Source organism: Rattus norvegicus, chromosome 1, assembly GCF_036323735.1.
Source record: "Rattus norvegicus strain BN/NHsdMcwi chromosome 1, GRCr8, whole genome shotgun sequence".
Taxonomy (NCBI): domain Eukaryota; kingdom Metazoa; phylum Chordata; class Mammalia; order Rodentia; family Muridae; genus Rattus; species Rattus norvegicus.
In genome coordinates, this window is record NC_086019.1 from 14,078,748 (window position 1) to 14,099,422 (window position 20,675).

General features: G+C 43.8%; 2 long non-coding RNA genes across 4 annotated transcripts in view; one reads left to right on the forward strand and one right to left on the reverse strand.

The window, feature by feature from the left end:
* Positions 1-20,675, reverse strand: part of LOC102546831 (uncharacterized) — a 118,327-nt gene that overhangs the window by 88,920 nt on the left and 8,732 nt on the right. Inside the window, exon 2 of the long non-coding RNA XR_001835532.3 lies at positions 7,171-7,271. This is a non-coding gene — a long non-coding RNA (uncharacterized LOC102546831). The remainder of the gene's footprint in view (positions 1-7,170; positions 7,272-20,675) is intronic.
* Positions 649-18,308, forward strand: LOC108349493 (uncharacterized). Of its 3 annotated transcripts, XR_005497247.2 has the most exons (8): positions 649-1,259; positions 7,547-8,283; positions 8,375-8,418; positions 9,552-9,954; positions 10,655-10,808; positions 11,124-11,269; positions 11,761-11,849; positions 16,987-18,308. It is a non-coding gene; the product is annotated as an uncharacterized LOC108349493 (long non-coding RNA). The 3 variants fall into 3 exon arrangements; XR_010062778.1 differs by having other exon boundaries at positions 652-8,283; positions 11,124-18,308; XR_010062777.1 differs by having other exon boundaries at positions 652-1,259; positions 10,655-18,308.

Consider the following 20,675-nt stretch of genomic DNA (forward strand, 5'->3'; position numbering starts at 1 on the left):
AGCAGAGGGCACAAGACAAGCGTGTGGCCCATGGGACTCTGGGGCAAATAGCGAAGAGGCATTTAACTGGGTGTACAAGTACAGAGAGAGCTAACCCAGCAGGGAGCGGGAAGTGACAAGGGTTAGACATCTTGTAAGAAGTGTAGCATTGGGTTGGGGATTTAGCTCAGTGGTAGAGCGCTTGCCTAGGAAGCACAAGGCCCTGGGTTTCGGTCCCCAGCTCCAAAAAAAAAGAACCAAAAAAAAAAAAAAAGGGTAGCATTGCTGACTCACAGAGGTCAAGGGGAAGACAGAGAGAGATGGGCAAGAGATAGGTCTGTGACAGAATCACGTCACGTACTGTGTTGGTCATTCTACATGCTGCTGGGACCAAACGCCTGAGAAAGCCAACCTGAGGAGTGAGTGGTTTATTTTGGCTCAGGGCTTAAGCGCAGACTGAGGAAGTCATGGTAGCAGGAGCCTGAAGAGCCTAGTCCCGTTGCATCCACAGCCAAGCGGCAGAGAGAAAGACATGATGCTGCCGCTCCATTCACTCACTCCTTTTCGTCTGCTCTGACAATTAGAGTAGGTTTTCCCACTTCTATTGGCCTGATCTAGAAAACCCCTCACTGACATGCCCCCAGGTTTGTTTCCCTGGTGATTCTAGATGCTTTATTAAGTTGATGATCAATATCAATTGTCATATGTCATCCAGTCTACCTGCCGGCAGTGAGTAACACACCAGGTTGTTTTTACCAATAGCGGAATAGAGAATTTCCTAGGGGGCTTTGTTCTAGAAGCATAAAGACAATTTCCAAGACTGTTGCCATGGTAGCAGAACCAGACAAAAGTGGGCAGTCTAGAGATCATAAACAGATCAATGGAAATAACGTGGAGATTGTGTTGCAGTTCAGATATGAGATGTCTCCACAGAAGTTCATATGTGAAAGACGAGGTTCTCTATACGAGGTTCAGAGCCTGGTTCCTAGGAAATGACTGTGTCGTTATGGTGGTTTGAATATGCTTGGTCCATGGGAAGTGTGGCACTATTAGGAGTGTGGTCTTGTTGGAGTGGGTGTGGCTTTGTTGGAGGACATGAGGTCATTGTGTGGGTGCGCTTTGAGATCCTGTACTCAAGCTCTGCCCATTTCAGAACAGAGATTCTTCTCCTGGTCTGGCTTAGGATCAAGATGTAGAACTCTAGGTTCCTCCAGCACCATGTCTGCCTGCCTGCTGCCATGCTTCCTGCCATGATGATAATGGACTGAACCTCTGAAACTGTAAGCCAGCCTCAACTAAATTTGTTTCCTTTTATGAGTTACCTTGGCCAAGGTGTCTCTTCACAGCAATAAAACCCTCGTGAAATCATGGGCACAATTAGTGGATTAATAATACATCAACAGACTTATAGTTGAATGGATTATTGGGAGATCAGGCTGGACATGAAGAAATAATATCCTGGGAATGTACCTTGGAAGGGTTTGTCTGCTCCCCCTTCTCTCTCTCTCCCTCCCTCCCTCCCTCCCTATGAACCATGAGGTGAGCATTTTCTGTCTGCCCCTGGCTATGATCTTTTGCCTCACTACACACACAGATCCCACGGCGAAGGAGTCAATCTGTAATGTACTGGAACACTCAAGACCGTGAGCCAAACTAAATCCTTTCTTCCTTCAGTTGTTTTGTGCACTGTTGGTTCAGCAGCAGAAAGCATCTAAGACACCTTACAAGCCATGGGAAATGACCAATGTGTGTGTGTGTGTGTGTGTGTGTGTGTGTGTGTGTGTGTGTGGAAGGGTAAGGAACATATCATATTGATGGCTGGGGTAGAGCAAGAAGACTCTAATGAATCTGGCTGAGATTTCACTTTAATGAGTTTCTACTGAAACATCCAAGTCCTAGATGCTTGTAGAAGACCTATCAATAGATCCAGAATCCAATGAAGGCACCGCGCTTCAAACATCAGCAGCCTCAGGCTGGTGAGCCTCAAAACATAGAGGGAAGGTTGGAGAGTCATCTTCAGTTCTGCTTCTAATTGCAAACACCGGCCCTTTGAGATTTTTCCAGCGCCTTCTGTCCTGACCCTAGCTTCATGCCACTCTAATTCCTGAGTTGGTCAGCCATCAGCAGGGTCAATCATAACCGCCAGGGAACGGATGTAGGGAGCCAATCAGGAGATAGGCTCCTTGGAGAAACATTCCAGGGATGGGAGTAAAAGAGTGGAACAAATCTGGAGCAATATCCAGGAAGAGGCTAGGCAAGAGTATGTCAATGGCTGCAAAAGTACGTCATGAAGGCAGTAGCTTATGGACAGCAGGAATACGTCTAGAAACTTTCTAGCCTGGAGACTGGAAAAATACAAAAAAGAAGGTGTATTCTGGGTCTGGTTCTAAAGGCCCCCTTCCTTGTAGAGAAGTACACTGTGGTGTCATATGAACAGAAGAGAGTGGAGTTGTTCCAAAAGAGACTAGAAGTACCGGTGAAGGGCACTAATGCCATTCATGAGTACTCCAGCCCCCACCCCCAACATCTCCCAGATGCCCTAGCTCCTAATACAAAAACCTTAGAGATGAAGATTCCAACATATGAACTTGGAAGAATACAAACATCCCAACTGTTAAGAGCTAACTGTTAGCTCGTAGAAGGACATGGAGACTCACAACTTTAATCCCAGCACTCAAGAAACAGGCAGGTGGATTTCCATATGCGCTCTACCTGTGCTCAGAGGCAGGGGACAGGAGCTCATGGAATGAGTGGATGATTGGGACTATGGGACTATGTCTTTATATTTAGAACTTTCTTCTACATTAAAAATAAACCAGTTATTTTGTTTTTAAAACAGAAACTCTCTTGGCATACCTTTATCTTTTATAATATGCCTTTATAACTTCAAAAAATGAATAGGCTCCTCCAAATAATCAAATAATTATTTAGTAAATTTTTTCCTAACAGAATCTGCATCCTCTTTCTCCTCTCTCCCTTCCCACTGGGAACCTTGTACCTCACCAGAATGCATGTGTGTTTGCTAGATTCCACCCTGTTCCTATCCAGATCAATCAGAACTAATTTTGCAAGTAAAATGTGTGGAGAGCTCACCCTAAGTGCTCTGCTAAATTCTGAACGCTTAATATCTGCTTCACTGAACTCTGCTCCTAGCCTTGAAAGTCTCCTGCTAGCCACCAATTTGGCTCGTCATAGTTTATCTTCTCAAAAAAAACAAAAAACAAAAAACAAAAAAAAAACAACAAAAAAAAACTATGCTATTTATTGCTCTCAATTAGATTACCCTAGGTGTTCTGTACCATGGATACTTTCCCCACACGTCTCACAGAGTCTCTTGTGCAATTGACACACGTGTCTAATCTACCAGGAGGGCACATCTATGCACTCTTTCTCTAGCCTTTGCAGAATTATGTCTGAATCTTCATTTGCTCAAGATGCAGTGTAAAAGGATGATCAGCTCAGGAGGTGGGTCATCCAGATCCACAAGGTCTTCAGTATATTTCTATCACAGACTCTTGCCTTCTGGAGCAGGTATTTAATAAGACTTCCCACTAACCGTGGACTCTTTATAATGGGGGACTATGTCAGTTTTGCCAGGGTTGAGATGAGCTTTTCAGTTCTTAGAGAATGTTTGAATCCTCCAGCACTACATTCTTCATGCACATGCTGCATGCTTCTGCAGTGTCCTGGCTGTTTCCTTTCCTATTCTGTAACCAACAAGGAACCAAAGAGAGAGAGAAAAGCCTTACCCACAACCTATGGTCCTTGCTGTCTGTTATCTTAAGTCTGGGACCTGGCAACAACTGGAAGAGATGGGAAGGAGGAGTCAGCCAGTGCTATCAAGAATCTGGGTCAGCTCACAGAACATGGTTAAGAGATGCTTCTTGGTCTCTGGGTCCGTCCCTCATCCCACTAGATGGAATGGATTTCCATCTCTTCCAGGAGGAAGGGAGCAGCCAGGCAAAAGAAGTGCCAAAGCAACAGAACTGTGAGTTGCTCAAATAACACAGGGATAGATTAATGTCAATAAAGCACTACATCTCCATGCACAGACAGGCTGACCCTTCTAAAGGGAGGAGAGTAATGAGGAAACCCTTCTTCTGTTCTATGTGAACTTGTTTGAAACTAAAAACTGCCAAGCTGGTGCCCTACATGGCCACACTGCTAGTAAAGAGGCTACTTAGCCTAGCCGGCTTTTCTCGGATCTCCATGATGGGTGAGCATAGACATCAACAGTGGACACAACACAGTTGACTGTGTTAATATTCCATTCTGTATCTAATACGCCCCAAGTATTTCTTCTTTTCCCCTGGTTTGATTTTTCAAGACGGATTTTTTTCTGTGTAGCCCTAGCTCTCCTGAGACTTGCTTTGTAGACCAGGCTGGCCTTGAACTTATGGAGATTCACATGTCTCTGCCTCCTGAGTGTGCTCCACCACTGTCTGGCTCAAGTATTTCTTTAAGAGTTTCTGTGGCCTACATCCCCATAGCTCTGATAGAGTTCCTCAGGGTCCAGATAGATAAGCCATCGTCTAGCAAACTCCTCAAACATATTTTTCCTCTACATGAAGGAAAGCTTCCTTCCTCTACGTGGCCAGGAAGCTTCATTTCTTCCAGAGTTTGGGAAAACAAGGAAAAAAACAGCTTGAGAAAGTCACCAGTTAAAATATAACTATATGCATGAAATAATATGACATAACTTTTTATATGTCATTTTGGTTATTTATTAAGTAAATATGATACACCCATCTCTTGGGATTGTTGTGAAGATAGAACGAGATATGTAATATGAAGCACAAAGAATCCTGAACTCAATAAAATGAGCTATGATTTTGCGTTATGTATACACAGGTGCCCGTGCTATCATTTAAGAAAGAAAGAAAGAAAGAAAGAAAGAAAGAAAGAAAGAAAGAAAGAAAGAAAAAGGAAGGAAGGAAGGAAGGAAGAAAGAAAGAAAGAAGAAAAAGGAAGGAAGGAAGGAAGGAAGAAAGAAAGAGAGAGAGAGAAAGAAAGAAAGAAAGAAAGAAAAAGGAAGGAAGGAAGAAAGAAAGAAAGAAAGAAGGAAAAGGAAGGAAGGAAGAAAGAGAGAGAGAAAGAAAGAAAGAAAGAAAAAAAGAAAGAAGAAGAAGGAAGGAAGAAAGAAAGAGAGAGAGAAAGAAAGAAAGAAAGAAAGAAAGAAAGAAAGAAAGAAAAAGGAAGGAAGAAAGAAAGAAAGAAAGAAAGAGAGAAAGAAAGAAAGAAAGAAAGAAAGAAAGAAAGAAAGAAAAGGTTTATTGCTTTCCTTTGCTAGGAAGTTCATAGGTAATAGAACCCTAATTTCACTGAATATGAACTGTCAACAAACGCACAGTCTGACATATTACGTATTTGGCCATAGAACATACACTAAGTGTCCCGCGCGCGACTTTTCGCCGGCAAGGAGCACGCGGACATTAGAAATCCTTACTGTGACCACTTTATTAATCTTAGAAGAGGAAAAGCCACGCCGCACCAATATGGGGCACTTATAAAACCCTCGTGCAGCGCACCCACACCTGATTGGTTGTTACCCATGATCTCATAAGGCACGCCCCGGAGTGGGCAAAGACCTGGCACGAAGGCACTCTTGCACATGCGCACAGTTAACTACCTGAAAGGGGGGCCGGCTGGCGCGGCGAAGGTTGGCGCCATCTTGTAATGGCGGAGTCTATCCTGACCTACCACGTGGTGCGCAGTGGAAGACAGCGCCAACTAGTGGTTGCGAATGTTATTGCGGCCCTCTACAACTAAGTTTAACTCCCTGGTATCTTATTGGTGAGGGACCTTCTCCTGCACCTCTGCCTACCCCCTTCTCCTCCCATGGCTGGTCCCCAAACCTCCAAACAAGTATGAGTTTACCTGTGCCTGAGTCGTGTCACAAGCCATTCTACCAACCTAAAGGCTATGGCCTATCTGGCAGAAGCCATCAGATGGTGGAAAACTACTGATCCACATTGAGCTACACAAAACTGTTCGTCAAATTCCTAGGAAGAGCAAACACTTCCCTGGCAAGTCCTCCAGCAAGGTCCTTGGCTAGAAGGAGCAACCACCTTCATTAGGCACCAACCAAAATCTTGGGTTTGAACGGTGACAAATCTGGAACCTTTGGCTGATGCCAGCTTGGGGCCTACTGCACAAAGGAAGCCCTTTTTTACAGACTCAGCACTGAATCTGAACACACGGAGAATTAATCTTGGCTGCAAGTGGAAAGCCAGTGTGGAAAACATAATCTGGTGGCTAAGATGTGAAATGAAAGATATAATATGGCCCAAGCTTCCAGAGGCTAAGCTCTTTACTAGGTAGAAACATGCATTTATGGAATCTTAACCCAGTAGTACTGGTCTGATACAAGAGTACGAGAACAGCAAGCGGGTTAAACCTTAAAAAAATTCCTGTTTGCAAGCTGTCTGTCAATCACTGGCATGTAAAGTGATCAGAAAAGGGCATTATTAGCCAGCATCTCCACTTTCCTATGTTTGCAGTGCTCTTTACAAAGAGAAGGAAGTCCTGCCCTTAATGCTTGTACCTGGTGAGCCACTAAGCTTAGGAAGCCTGGGGTAGAAAGTGCCAAAAGGCCGCTCAGAGCAAAGGCAGTAGAGCACTTTTCTTTGGGGTAGTTGAGGAGGCCCCAGGGAGAGGTCACCTCACCTGGGTCCTTTGAGAAGAGAATCTCAGGCAGAGGGGGTAACATAAACAAAGACAGCTCAGAGAGGCATGGCCAGGGTGTGGTGAGGAACTGTGTTCAGCCAAGCTGTGGGCAGCTGAGCCAGGGAGCAGTGGGGATTGGAAGGCCTTCAACATGCAAGGAGATCAACCTTGACTCCCAGAGGCGTTTGAACATTCCATGTCTGCTTTTGCAACCAAAAGGCAACGGGAATTTGAGGGAGGCAAAGAACTGAATCGGGAGGAAGCTGAAATTCCTACCTTCATATAGGCATTCTGTTCTCTCCACAAGCTCATTGTTGTTTGAAACAAGGATCCCACATGCAGACCAGCAACAGGCCTACAGTCTATCCAGGAAGCATAGAACCTTGAGCACAGATGGCTTCTCTGGAGTGGTACTCAGCTCTATAGAGAGTCCTGCCACCACTGTTGTGTGGGACCCGGCCAGCCTACTTCAGTGTTGTCTCCCAATTTTCATTGCCCAGAGTTTCTAGAACATTGAAAACTCACCTTCAATACACAGGGGTCACTCGTCACAGCTGTACATATTCTTCAAATTGATTAGTTTTGGGGGTTGTTTGACTCATTGGTTTTCCTTTGGCATATCGTGGCTGCAAACAGAAATTAGGCGGCAGTATTAAGAAGCGCCGGGTTTTTAATATAAGAAAAACACAATCGTGTCTTACTGGTATCGAAAGTATGCTGATGACAATTTAGACAGAAAACAAACATCAGGGACCATGATTGATTTTGAGAGCCACTGCCAGGAACTTGTTTACTTCTTTGGTCAATTTGCATTTGCTTTTGATTTAAGTGTGGTTTTTCTATCTAGCTGGCCATACAAAATTAATGTTTTTCAATCTCTTCTTTGCCCTTTCATTTGCAGATTTTCTTCATCTCTGGTTGATAAGAAAGAGAAGCAATTGTGGAGTGTTAGAGGAGGTGCTACGTGGTTTTCTGATGCTGGAGCCCTATTCTGGACTAAATAGTAACCATTCAGAAAAGAAGAGCAAAGAGAATGATAGGTGCTGGTTGCCTGGCAACACTCTAATAAGATTATCAATGCCATCTTCTTCACTTAATTTAGGACAAGCAGCCAAGATGTCTGTGAGATCACGATACCTTCCCAAAATGGCTCCTGGTCCTCCACACTGTAGCCTCGTCTCCTCAGTACCAAATCATGCGTCTTTCCCAAGTGCCAAATTAAGAGAGAATCTGTTGACCATTGGTTGGGTCATTTGTTAGAAACTTGTGTCCACGGTGATAATAGCAAAGAAAGTTCTGGAAGCCACCATTTCAGGCTGGAGGAGGGATTTGCAAGGCTGAGTGGGAAGACTACTGTTTCTCCTACCCATTTTCAAATGAGTATGGCTGAGCGTGCCTGACTTCCAAAGCAAGGCACTGTAAAGGCCATCACACCACCAGGTTGGTCAAGACGTCAGTCCCCAGTGGGTTGCCGTTTGTCGTGCAGCCTTCGAGAAGTGCAGTCGGAACCATGCTGGGCACAGAGGGACATGCTTTTCACCACAGCACACGCTAGGAGCCAACACCTCAGGGATGCAGTTTAACTTTATGGCCAAAGGAAGAGAGTGGGACAGGAGGACAGAAACTAACCCTTTCTCGGTAGGTATTTCTAGCCAAGTTCGAGCTTGCCTGCCAGTCTCATTACCCCTTTTTCTAACTCGTAATGGGCACTTTCTCTTCCACTTCACAGAAAAAGAAACTGAAGTTATGGAAAAAAACTAAGCTTCAGAACTTGTAAGTAAAGGGGACATAACTGATAAAATGTCAAGTCCCAGAGAAGAGGGAGGCTCTTATGTGAAAGTCCATTCTGCCCCCAAGAAACGTGTGGCCGATTCTCAGTCCAGTAGCTCACGGTTACTGGCATATCTTGAAAAGTAGAAGAGAGGGATGATGGCTTACCGTGAGGCAGAAATACGCCATCTTCCCACTGTTGTTTTCGTGGTACAAGCAGTCTTCTAGATTATTTTGGAAAAGACACGAAAACAAAATCTTGGGAGTTTCAACCCACCCTATGGGAAGCAGCAGCAGGAAATGTGTCTTTTAATATGGTCTGGTGGTAGGGATCTTCAGGCTATGAGTGTAGAGCCTGGAGCAACAGAGAACAATGCACCAGCCTGGGGGGCAGGGGGAGCTTCGTCACAGATACTTATATCAGAAGTGTCCCTGCTGGGTTAGAAGTAAGGGATGACTGAACTGAGAATAGGACCCCCGTTGAAGGAATCAGAGAAAGAACTGGAAGAGCTTGAAGGGGCTCGAGACCCCATATGTACAACAATGCCAAGCAACCAGAGCTTCCAGGGACTAAGCCACTACCTAAAGACTATACATGGACTGACCCTGGACGCCAACCTCATAGGTAGCAATGAATATCCTAGTAAGAGCACCAGTGGAAGGGGAAGCCCTGGGTCCTGCTAAGACTGAACCCCCAGTGAACGTGATTGTCGGGGGGAGGGCGGCAATGGGGGGAGGGTGGGGAGGGGAACACCCATAAAGAAGGGGAGGGGGAGGGATTAGGGGGATGTTTGCCCGGAAACCGGGAAAGGGAATAACAATCGAAATGTAAATAAGAAATACTCAAGTTAATAAAAAAATAAAATAAAATAAAATAAAAAAAAAGAAGTAAGGGATGGAGAAAAGAAAACCTGAAACCCAAGTCTATCCTGTGGCATGTCATATTACATATAGACATCCTGTCCTTATCAGCAGGGTTATTTTTAAGATACCTGCAATTGGAGATAGTAAGTACCCTTTCATATACTTGTGGTTTCCTATAAACATGTTTACTTTATGAATTAGGCATACAGAGAGGTAAAGAAGGATGATAAAGTAGAACAGTTTTATACCCAAGAAAAAAATGGTTTTTGCAGGTAGGTGTAACCACCACCACTCTTCAAGGAAGCCTCTCACTACAGCAAGTGGAGACCATCAGAGAAAACCACGGCTGGACAGAATGTGGGGATAAACACCCATGAAGAGCCTTGCCCCAACCCATGCATCTCCGTAATAGCTCCTGCATGTGTGGCGCAGAGGACATCACAGAAGAGGGGTCTGAAAGACGTGAGAGCCAAAATAATACCAAGTCTTCTGTAAATCAGTCTCTCCTAGAAATGGCAGTATAAAGAAGCCCAGAACTATTAATGGACATTAATATTGACGTGTATGGGAGAAATTTCATGGAGTCCCATCTCCTGACATTGTCTACTGGTTGTACAGTGCATAGTGGTCAGCTTTGAAAGCATATAGATACCAACAACAAAATGAACTCAGCAGGTCTGTAAACATTTGTGCATACACACATAAATATGTAACAATAACAATCAAAAAGTCATCAACTTGAAAGGATGTGGAGGGGGCACATAGGAGAGGTTGGAGAGAGGGTAGCCAGTGGGACCAGGATGGGATAGAAGGGGGTCAAAATGATGTAATTCTATTTCAATTAAAAACATATTTAATATATACTAAGTAATAAGTATAAGTAAAAGGGACATAATTAATAAAATGTCAAGTCCCAGAGAGAAAAAGTTTCTATATTTGGTTCTGAAACTTTCCCCAAGAAACAAATTTACATAGACGTGTGTGTGTGTGTGTGTGTGTGTGTGTGTGTGTGTGTGTGTGTGTGTGTCTGTCCCCTCTATTTAAAGATACCCCTAGATAACATCCAAGGTTGAAACCCATTTCCAGAAGCTGCTGTTGATGTTAAATCCAATAAACTAAGCAGCAGGAATGGAGCAGAGGGTGGCCATGTTCCTCGGTACTCTCAGAGACTAGGGAGGAAGGACGATTTCACACTTCACCAATTTCATGATATGAGGGTGGGGGGATCCCCATTATTATGAGAGGTGTAAGTTGCCAGTTCTGTAAGGAGATCCTGTGGCCTGTGAGAATAATCTGGATCAGGAACCACAGAGCTGACAATCAAAGTCACTCGTAAGCTCTGTTTAACATTTCTAAACTGATTTCCCCCTTACAGGTAAAATGCCAAAAATGTTTATTTTGCTAGTCTGCACACTAATGTGAGGAAGTCAAGATGGCCAGCTCTTCAGAGACGCTTTAAACCTCAAGTTCTCCACAGGGGCACTGCAAGAAAAATGTGGAAGATGGGTTACTGAACAAACGCAGACACGGTAACACCACAGAAGTTAGAAAACTACTATTAAATTACGCAAACTACTTTCAAGCAGTGCATTGCTCTATTAATAATGGAAAAAAATTAAAGAACTTGTTTTTTTTAGACAAGGTTTCTCTTTGTAGCCCTAGCTGTCCTAGAACTTGGCTCTCTGTAGATCAGGCTGGCCTCGAACTCACAGAGATGACTTGCCTCTGGGATTAAAGGCATTCATTACCATCGGAGAGAACTCTTGGACGGGGGTGGGGGGGTCTTAATTAATTAATTTTCCTTTTCAGTTGACATCCTGATATCAGCCCCCTCTTTCTCCCAGTTCCCCTTTCTCAAAGCTTCCCCCACCATATCCACCTGCTCCCCAACCACCCCCAGGGACAAGTCACTGCAGGACTAGAGAATGGGGCACATCCTGTTGCACTGAGGCCAGACGAGGCAGACGAGTTAAGGGAATGAGATCCACAGGTAAGCAATACATACAGGGACAGGCCCTCTTTCAGTTGTTGGAGGGCCTGCATGAACACCAAGCTGTGTATCTGCTACAAATTTGAAGGAATAGAGGGGAGGGGTGCATAATTTACAATCAGTGCTTGCTCTTTGCTTCGTGGTTGGGTCTCTGAGAGCCCTCAAAGGTCCAGGTTAATTGACTCGGTTGTTCTTCCTGTGGAGGCTATGTCCTCAATCCTTCCTCAAGACTCCCTGAGCTCCATCTAAGGTCTGGCTGTGGGTCTCTGCATCTGCTTCAGTCAGCTGTTGGGTGGAGCCTCTCAGAGGACAATTATGCTAGGATCCTGTTTGCAAACATAACAGAGTATCGTTAACAGTGTCAGGGACTGGTTCTCTGGCAAGAATTCTTAAGAAAGAGAAATTGGGGGGGGGGGTGTATCGTAAATGCTGGATCAAGAAACAAGTTAAAGAGGAAGATAAAGGAAACTGATGTTTGTGTCTTTCCTAAGCTCATTGTTGTTTAACGCAAGCACAATCTTCACTACACACAACAGTGCCTGGCATATAGCGGTGGTCACAGAACCTTCTTTTTAAACAGGTAAGTCTATAACGTTGTTGTACAAGACTGACCTTCAAGCCAAACAGCTAACACCGTGGGGAATTCAGTTCTGCCCAGTTGTAAAAGATCCCCAACTGATTTTGTCAACTGTAGCATCATCCCCTCATTAGAGGACTGGAGAGGGTATCGAGACCCTCACACCTGAGGACCCAACCGCTCCATACCTCCAGTACCAAGCTGCCCAATTACAGGTCTCAGGGAGGAGCTGGAACATAGAGGCCATGGAAGGCTAGGGGAGGTGGGGCTTCCTTCTCTATGACTATGGGAAAGCCCTCGTGCCTGCTTGGTAAAGACTTTCTGATAGAACTCTTTGGGGCCACACCTACATGTCAGTAAGTAACCCCTCACTTATGTTCTGTAAGTAGGCACAATAAAGTCACCATGCATGAGCTTCGGCAGAATGGTGCCATGGTTTGTGACTGGGACTGGAGTGAGGAGGTGAGGGGAGGTGGGGATGTGACTTATCCTCCCTCCTGGGAGGAATTTTAACAGCAACCACACTGCTGAGACAAGGGTACCCTGCTCTTTTAAGAAAGATCGCTGGAATGCATCCTTGGGTCGTTTTTCTGAACCCAAGCGCTCCTTGGAAAGGGTGGGGCCTGCTTTTAGTCAGGAATTTGTGATCAGGAAGAGATTGGAAGTTACTTTTGAAACAAAGACAGGAAAGGTGCTGGGTTTTGACTTTCCGAATGGGTGCCACACCATGTTTGTCATGAGAAGTGGTATGTCAGTCACCCCTCTGGCTACCTCATCTGCCACACTCCCTCCTTCTGGGAGCACTCCTAGTCATTCACACCAGTCTGTGGAACAAGGGGACACTGGTTACATTCCTTCTGAGATCCTTTAACATAAAAAGAGGCCGTTCTTTCTACCTGGTTGTTTCTTTCCCAGGTTCCTATGCTTCTGTTCCCTTATCGGGGCTCCGAGCCATTTTCCTAGAACTCTTGGCTTTTATCCACAGGCCCTGAAACACAGGTCAAGGAATGTGGCACCTGATAGAAGAGAGGGGACCAACCCTTCTATGACTCTCTCCTTTGCTGGCTGCGCTAAGGAGCTCAAAGTTTGCCCACAGAGGGATGGACGAGTCAGTTAGGACCCAGCTGAAGAAGCTTGTCCTGAAAAACCTTCTCCTGTCAATGTTTGTAATCTAGCCTATTGAATTTTAGAGCCAGCAGAGAATTTAGAAAGCAAATTCAACCCCCTCGATTTAAAAATTAGGGAAATGAAGCTCAGAGAAAGGAGATTAACAGGCCTAAGTTCCCACAGCAAGGAAGTGGCCTTGGTTGTGGCTGCTCCTGACTCCCTAAGAGTAATGGTGCCATGAACGGAGGCAGAAGGTTGCATGCGAGCTTCTAGTTTTTGAGACAGGGTCTCTCTATGTAGCTTTGGTTGGTCTGGAACCCCCTTTGCAGACCAGGCTGCTCTCTCTAGAACTCAGAATTCACCCCACCTCTGCCTCCCAGTGCTCAGAAAATTGTGCATATTTGTAAAAGGCTCTATGTAGATAAATTCAGTAAGGGTTGCATGTTTTCCCTCAAACTAACAAACACATGTTTGTTTGGTTGGTTGATGTTCCACCCCACCCCCAATAGGTTTTCCTTAGACTTACACATTTTTACCATTTAATCTCCACGCATTCGCACCCTTTTAAGCTATGGTTGGACTTACAAATATATAACCTGTTTGAGGAAATATGAACCACCTTTCCAAATTCTCCTTTATTGGCTAATCCAAGTTTACCTTGGGGAAGGGGAGTAGAGCTAAAGCAAGCATTGTTTTTGCAAAATCGAGCCCTTATGCCATGGGAGGGCGTGGATAGTGGTTTTGCAGTCTGGATTGACATTTTTTCAAGAAGCCATGAAAAAGGAGAACATGCAGACAATGATACTCTAGAGCTGAAAGGAGCCATGAGAGGTGTTATTTAGGTCAACTATTTCACAGTGTAGCTCAGAAAACAAAAGCCCAGAGCTGGAACTGTCTCCTCTAAGGTCAGTAAAGCCTGCCCCTCCCACTTGGTTCTCTTTAAATAGGAGCTTTTAAACTAGAAGGAAGGACCAGAGACGACTGTGAATTTTTAAGAAATATCTCCCAGGTTTTTCTACAGAGAGAGAGAGAGAGAAAGAGAGAGAGAGAGAGAGAGAGAGAGAGAGAGAGAGAGAGAGAGAGAGGAGAGAAGCTCCCTAGATGGCCAAAGAGAACAAGAACAAATGTGTCTTTGGAACCACAGAATCACTGAGGGAGAAGTCTAAGTCAAAGCTGATAGACAGGCAGGCCTCTTATTTCCAGGCCCCGAGACCAGTGTGGCCTTGGATGGGAGAGAATGCCCATGAGTAGAAGACGCAGGCCTGTCAAAGGCCCTACTGAAGTGCAGAGTTATATTCCCAACAACCTGGCCTCTATGGCCAAGTGGTGGCAGACCTGGAAATCTGGGACCATGTCTGAAGCAGGATGTTTGTGGTTGTCACGCTGAGAAGGGGGTTGTTTGTGTCTAGTGCTAAGAAACCAGAGATGAAAAGCCATGGCCTTCTGCTCTACCAAAAGGTGGTACCCCCGTAGTGCGTCCTGCCAAGGCTGAGAGAGGCTCTACCCCATCTTTCAAGCGGGGCTTAGCTTTGTATCATTTCCCCCAAATGCTCCCCTTCTGAATGAAAGCCTAATAACCACTCCAGAAAGATTCACCACTCTCTTTAGGTCTTTAGCATTTTACAACCCCCACTCCCCACGACCAAGGGGGGGAAAATTATAATTCAGATGCTGAAAAGGTGAGCAGTACAGGAAGCAACCATTTTCATAACAATTCCTGGTGCTGAAAATATATGCGTAGGAGAGCCTATTTTCTGTGGACTTACATTTTTCTTGTTCTTTGTTGTCATCCCCGCCATTCTTGGTAAATTTGTTTTCATTTTAAGTGTTACAAGCAGTTATTATGTATTCCAGGCAGGGCTCCCAAGCTGTGACAATTTAAATGAGGGAAACTTTTTTTTTTGTAGGCAAAAAAAAAAAATGATAAAAGTATAAATGGTTTGTTGGAACACTGAAAAAACTCGCCTCAGAGAGCAAAATTCTTTTTATGTTGTCTTAATATTAATCCAAAATGAAAATGTCCTTCACTTCATAAAGGGAAGATTTGGCAGGTATGAGATACAATGGGACAAGGATACGTCCCCTTCCGCATTTAGATCAGCGTGTCTTCTAAGGAGACTTTGAAACCAATAGTACATAAGATGCCACAAATAATTTTTTTTTTAAAACTGCTTAAATCTTTAACACATCCAGTTCAAAGGAACAGAGGCACAAAATAGCAGTATGAAAGAACAAACAGGGCTTTGAAGACAAACCTGAAAGCTCGAATCCTAACCCAGGGTGGATGTCCTGCTCCATGACCCAAGGCACTTGGTGTTTGTTAAATCGGTTAGTTTATAATCAAATAATAATACGAGGTGGTTGGGAGGCAAAGAAGTTATGTACATGGAAATGTCAATATGTAATTTCCTATATTAGCTCCCTATTACTACTTAAAAAAAAATACCAGTGGCATCACATTCTATAAAGAAAAGGCATTTATATCGCTTGCTATTTATGGAACTGAGTATCAATCCGTGTGTCAGCTCTGGTAAGGCTCTTCTGAGTAACCTCGTGGTGAATGGCATCGTGGCAGACAGGTGCTTGGTGAGATTATACATCCGAATGGAAAGTCAGACACACAGTCTGGGGTCAAGTTGGCTCTTTTTTTTTTTTTTTTTTTTTTGTTTTTAAAGATTTATTTATTTTGTGTATGTGGGTACATTGTCACTGTCTTCAGACACACCAGAAGAGGGCATCGGATCCCATGACAGATGGTTGTGAGCCACCATGTGGTTGCTGGGAATTGAACTCAGGACCTCTGGAAGAGCAGTCAGTGCTCTTAACCGCTGAGCCATCTCTCCAGCCCAAGTTGACTCTTTTATATCAACTCACTCTCATAGGAGGTGAGATCCCTGGCCCTCTGCTATCCTGTACCCCCGATGATCTATATTATCTTTTTGTTTGTTTGTTTGTTTTTACTTAGCATTTATTATATAATGTTGACTTCAGTGTGACAGTTTCATACATGGACAAAACACACTTTGATCATATTCACCTCCTATCATCTGCTCTTGGCCCCTCCTCCTCCCGTCGATCCTCTTTCTCTTCCCATCTGGTTCCTCTTCCACTTTCGGGCAGGTTTTTGTTTTGCTTTCGTCTACTGTGACTCACTGAGTTTAATTTAGAGTTGTGTACAGGAGCACAGAGCAGTTTACCAGCAAGGTCTCATGATGCCCCACCCCCCACCCCCATGATGGACAATCGACCAGACCAATCTTGTGCCGGTCTTGTGCAGGTACTCACAGGGGCTCAGAGTTCAAGAGTACACCACCAGACATCACCCTCAGAGGACAGCATTTCACAACACTTCTTCTGTTGCTCTCACTTCTGATCCCTCTTCTACCTAAGCCTTGGAGCAGCAACCTCCCAATGCCAAACCAAACTGTGCCCAAAGCCGAGCGCAGCGCTGATCTGCGGGCATAAACACAGGAAATCTGAAGGCAACTCTATAGGCATATTAACTCAATTGAGCAATTCAGCAGCACTACTGTGTCTACATGGACCCAGAACTTCCCCTCAAATGGGCTTTTGACCAGGTTTAGAATACCTGGAGTGAGACCCTCCTATGAAGCAAGCCCGAAGCCAATCACAAGCAGTTGTTTACCTACGGTCACGCCCCTCAACTGCCCCAGTGGGCAAGTCTCGCCTGACGTATTGTTTGTTGTACTTTGTAGGGTTTTCTGAAGGGTAAGACAGTTAAAGGTTCCCCACCACGGTCCCCACTCACGCTCCGTAGTCTGCATAGCAACTCCCATCGTTACAAAAACTACATCTACACAACCATGCCTGAATACCAAGCCCCTAAGACCAATCACAACACCCCTGGATGATGGTGCGATGGCCTTGCCAAAGTGAGGAGCATTCACCGTTGATGGCACCATCAAGATCAGACCCACAGTTATACCAAAGGAACACTTTGGGTACGTTGTTTATAGTACATACACTGTCTTTAATTCCATATCTTTTCTTTCTGTCTTTTTTTCTGTTTCAGGTGAGGAACCTTTGAAGAAGAGTGACTGCAACTCTGTCAGAACACAGTCATGACAACACATTTTATCTATTAAACCAAAATATTAGAGAAATATTGGAGATTTTTCCTCTGGATTTTTTTTGACAAGCTGGTAAATAAATACAAGTTAGCAAAGAAGGGTTGCATGCAGAAATAGCCCAGCCACTAGAATTTATTACTTTGAAAGGTAGCTCAAAAGCCTTACCAGCTGCATTACATCATTAACAATGTGTCGAAGGACACAGCTTGTGGAAGCCCAGCGGTGGGCCAGAATTGACACAAACAGAAAAGTAATTTTAAGGGAAGAAAATGTAGCTGTAGATGATATCCTAGTAAATACGAAACTAGGAGTTTGGAATTTGTTATTTCCTTGTGTGCCTTTGGATTTTTTTTTTTTTCAATGCAGAGTTTCATGGCAACGGAAAGGTGAATAGAGAGAAAGCAGTGGATTAATTTATTTAGACTCTCAACAGACTTTTGATAAAGTCCCACACACAAGAGACTCTTAAGGAAACTTAACAAACTGGGTAAGAGGTAAAGGGCTGTCAATCATGAGTTAACTGTGGGTTAAGAGATAGAGGGAATGAAAGACTAAATGACCCACTCTCAACACGGAAAGGAGTTAATGGTGGGGTGTCAGCAATCAATAGAAAAGCAGTGTTCTCCAGGATTTTATTAACACCCTTGAAAATGGACTAAATGGCTTGAATTTGCTGACTACGCAAAAACTATTTTGGTTCACAAAGTCTACATAGACAGATGTGAGACACACAGGATCCAAACTTGGTGATTGAGCAAAACAGTGGCAGATGAAGCTCTGAGCAGGCAAGCTTGAAGCAACTCTCATTGGAAGTACTACAGTGATGCCTCAGGGGCTCAGATGAGTTCTGAGTCCACACTAACCTTAAGTGAGGGAGAGGCAGACTCACGTGAGACAGCGTGATGAAATTCCATACATCACGCCCAGCAAAGTTCTGTTTTGTTTTCAAAAAGGGAACCAAGCAAATGCTCTTAAATTTTGAAAACAATATATATGTATATGTTCTGATGCCATGATAGATTAAAAAGGACACAGGAATATGATCCAAGTATATGATACATTTGTATAAAAATGTCATTATGAGGGCTGGTGGGGTAGCTCACTGGGTAAAATGCTTGCTAATCAATCTGAAGACCGGAGTTTGGTGCTGAGGACCTACATGGTAATAGAAGAGAAACGAATCCTAATAGTTATTCTCAGACTTCTACATGTACACATGCATACACAATAAAGACGCAAATGCACCTTTTAGAACAACGTTGCAATGAAGCTCATTTTTTTAATACAGTGACTATATATTAATTAAACGTATGACTGAGATAAATGACTATTGTCTCCTAGTAGGGAGAGAAGCAACCCTCTTGCTTCTAGATATCAGTATTTAACATTCAGTTAAAATTGCCTATTCTTTTTTAAAAAAATTTATGTATTGAACATGTGTATATGTGTGTGTATGAGAGAGAGACATTGAGACAGGGAGGGGAGAGAGAGAGAGAGAGAGAGAGAGAGAGAGAGAGAGAGAGAGACATTGAGACAGGGAGAGAGAGATTGAGACAGGGAGAGAGAGAGAGAGAGAGAGAGAGAGAGAGAGAGAGAGAGAATGTCACATGTGTGAGCAGCATAAGACCCCTGGAGCTAGAGTTTCAGGCAGTTGTAAACCACTTGACATGGGTTCTGTGAACCAAACTCAATCTTACAGTGGTGGTTCTCAACCTTCCTAATGCTTCAACCCTTTAATATAGTTCCTCCTGCTGTGGTGATGCTCAACCGTAAAATTATTTTTGTTTCCACCTCATAACTATAACTTTGCTACTATTATGAATCGTAATGAAAATATCTGATATATGACCCCTGTGAAAGGGTCATTCCATGCTGAAAGGGGTCACAACCCACCAGTTGAGAACTACTGCTCTTGAAGATCCTGAAGTGATCTTAACCTCTAAGCCTTCAAATGACTTGATTCCTATGGAAGATGGTAAAAATAGAAACAATTGATAACATGTATGAAAATATTTATAAATGGTGGGAGGAGACAAAATTTCGTATGAGAAATTCTAAAGTTCAAAATAATTTGAATATAAGAAAGATGACGTGTATGAAGTTGGACGTTTTCCAGGAAGGTAAATAAGCTATCCAAATTTCTGCAACTTAGCTGTAGGTACACCAGAAACCATTAGTAATGTCAAAGATAAATTAAATTTCCTTCTGCTATCAAATGCTGTGAAATCCAACCTCACCTCTTGTGTATAGCTGCCATCTTTCATTGGCATTCACTGGGAAATAATAATGTGTAGATTATAAATCTGGATGTGGTGGTATATACCTGCAAGCCCAGCACTCAGGTTGACACAGGAGGATCGGGATTCAACCCTGTGCTACATACAAACGCCCAACTCAAGAGAATAAGTAAAAAAGATAGACATAAAGTCTACAATTTTTTTATAATCCCTTTTTGTGTGTTCATTTTTGAGACAGACTTTCTCTGTGTAACAGTCCTGTCTATCCTGGAGCTCAATCGTAGACCAGATTTCACACTAATGATGTATAACATTTGCTGTGCAACGAGGGCAAGTGCCAAGGAGTCTCCCAAAATAAAGTCGTTGCAGTCAACTGACCCTGGAGGGCCTCTGCTTCCAAATGATCGCACATGCTCCTTTCCTCTTTCGCAAGAGACAACCTATCCTTGGGTACCAGGAAGAGGGATGCCTCCCCTCTGCTCTTCCCCAAATGCTTAGCTCAGAGAGGCTACCTTACTGGTTGGGAGCAGGATGAGATCCAGTACCTTTCTGACAGAGGTTAGGCAAGAGTGCTGTCCTACCATGCACAATACATGGTACTGACCCAGTACTTGCTGAGAAAATTGCATTTCGCACTTAGGGTGGGGACTACACAAGTGTCAGGTCTGTGGCACTCCAGAGATACTGTGGTAGAAGCTAGGGATGGTGGATGATTCCCTCCCTGCAGTGTTGGACCCAAGAAGCAGTGTTTCTTAAGCTGCCATCTTACTATGTACAGGCAGTTGCTGAGGACTAGGACTCAAGAAGGGCTTTTCCTTTCTGTGTTTCTCCTCCTAAAATCTAATCTTTCAGCACCATGATCAACAAAAATAAACTCAGAATGATGAGCAATAAAACAGAAGAAAGAACAAATCAAATGTAAATGGAAAATATCATTGATAGACACTGAAAACTAAGGTTTACCATATAAAAAACAAAACACATTTTTCTTTTCCTTTTCTTTCTTTCTTTCTTCCTCTTTCTTCCTTCCCTCCTCCTCCTCCTTCTTCTTCTTCTTTTCTTCTTCTTCTCCTCCTCCCCCTCCCCCTCCTCCTCCTCCTCCTTCTGCCTCTTCTTCTTTTTAATCTTGCAAGTGGAATTTAAGTATTCTACAGGCATAGGAAAACATAGATTATTTTTCAGGGAGATAGTTGGGTTTAATGAAATACTTTAAGTGACATAGATATTTTTGTCTTCCAATACACAGGTTCTTTCTCAAAGGGGGCATGAGGCAATATTTTCCCAGCAATTCTGCAAAGCATGAGAAGCAGAATATGTTTTTGAGCTTCTGGCACCACGAGAAAGCATTCTATGAAGGCTAAGTCACCGGCCAGGGGCAGTGTTTACACGAGTGT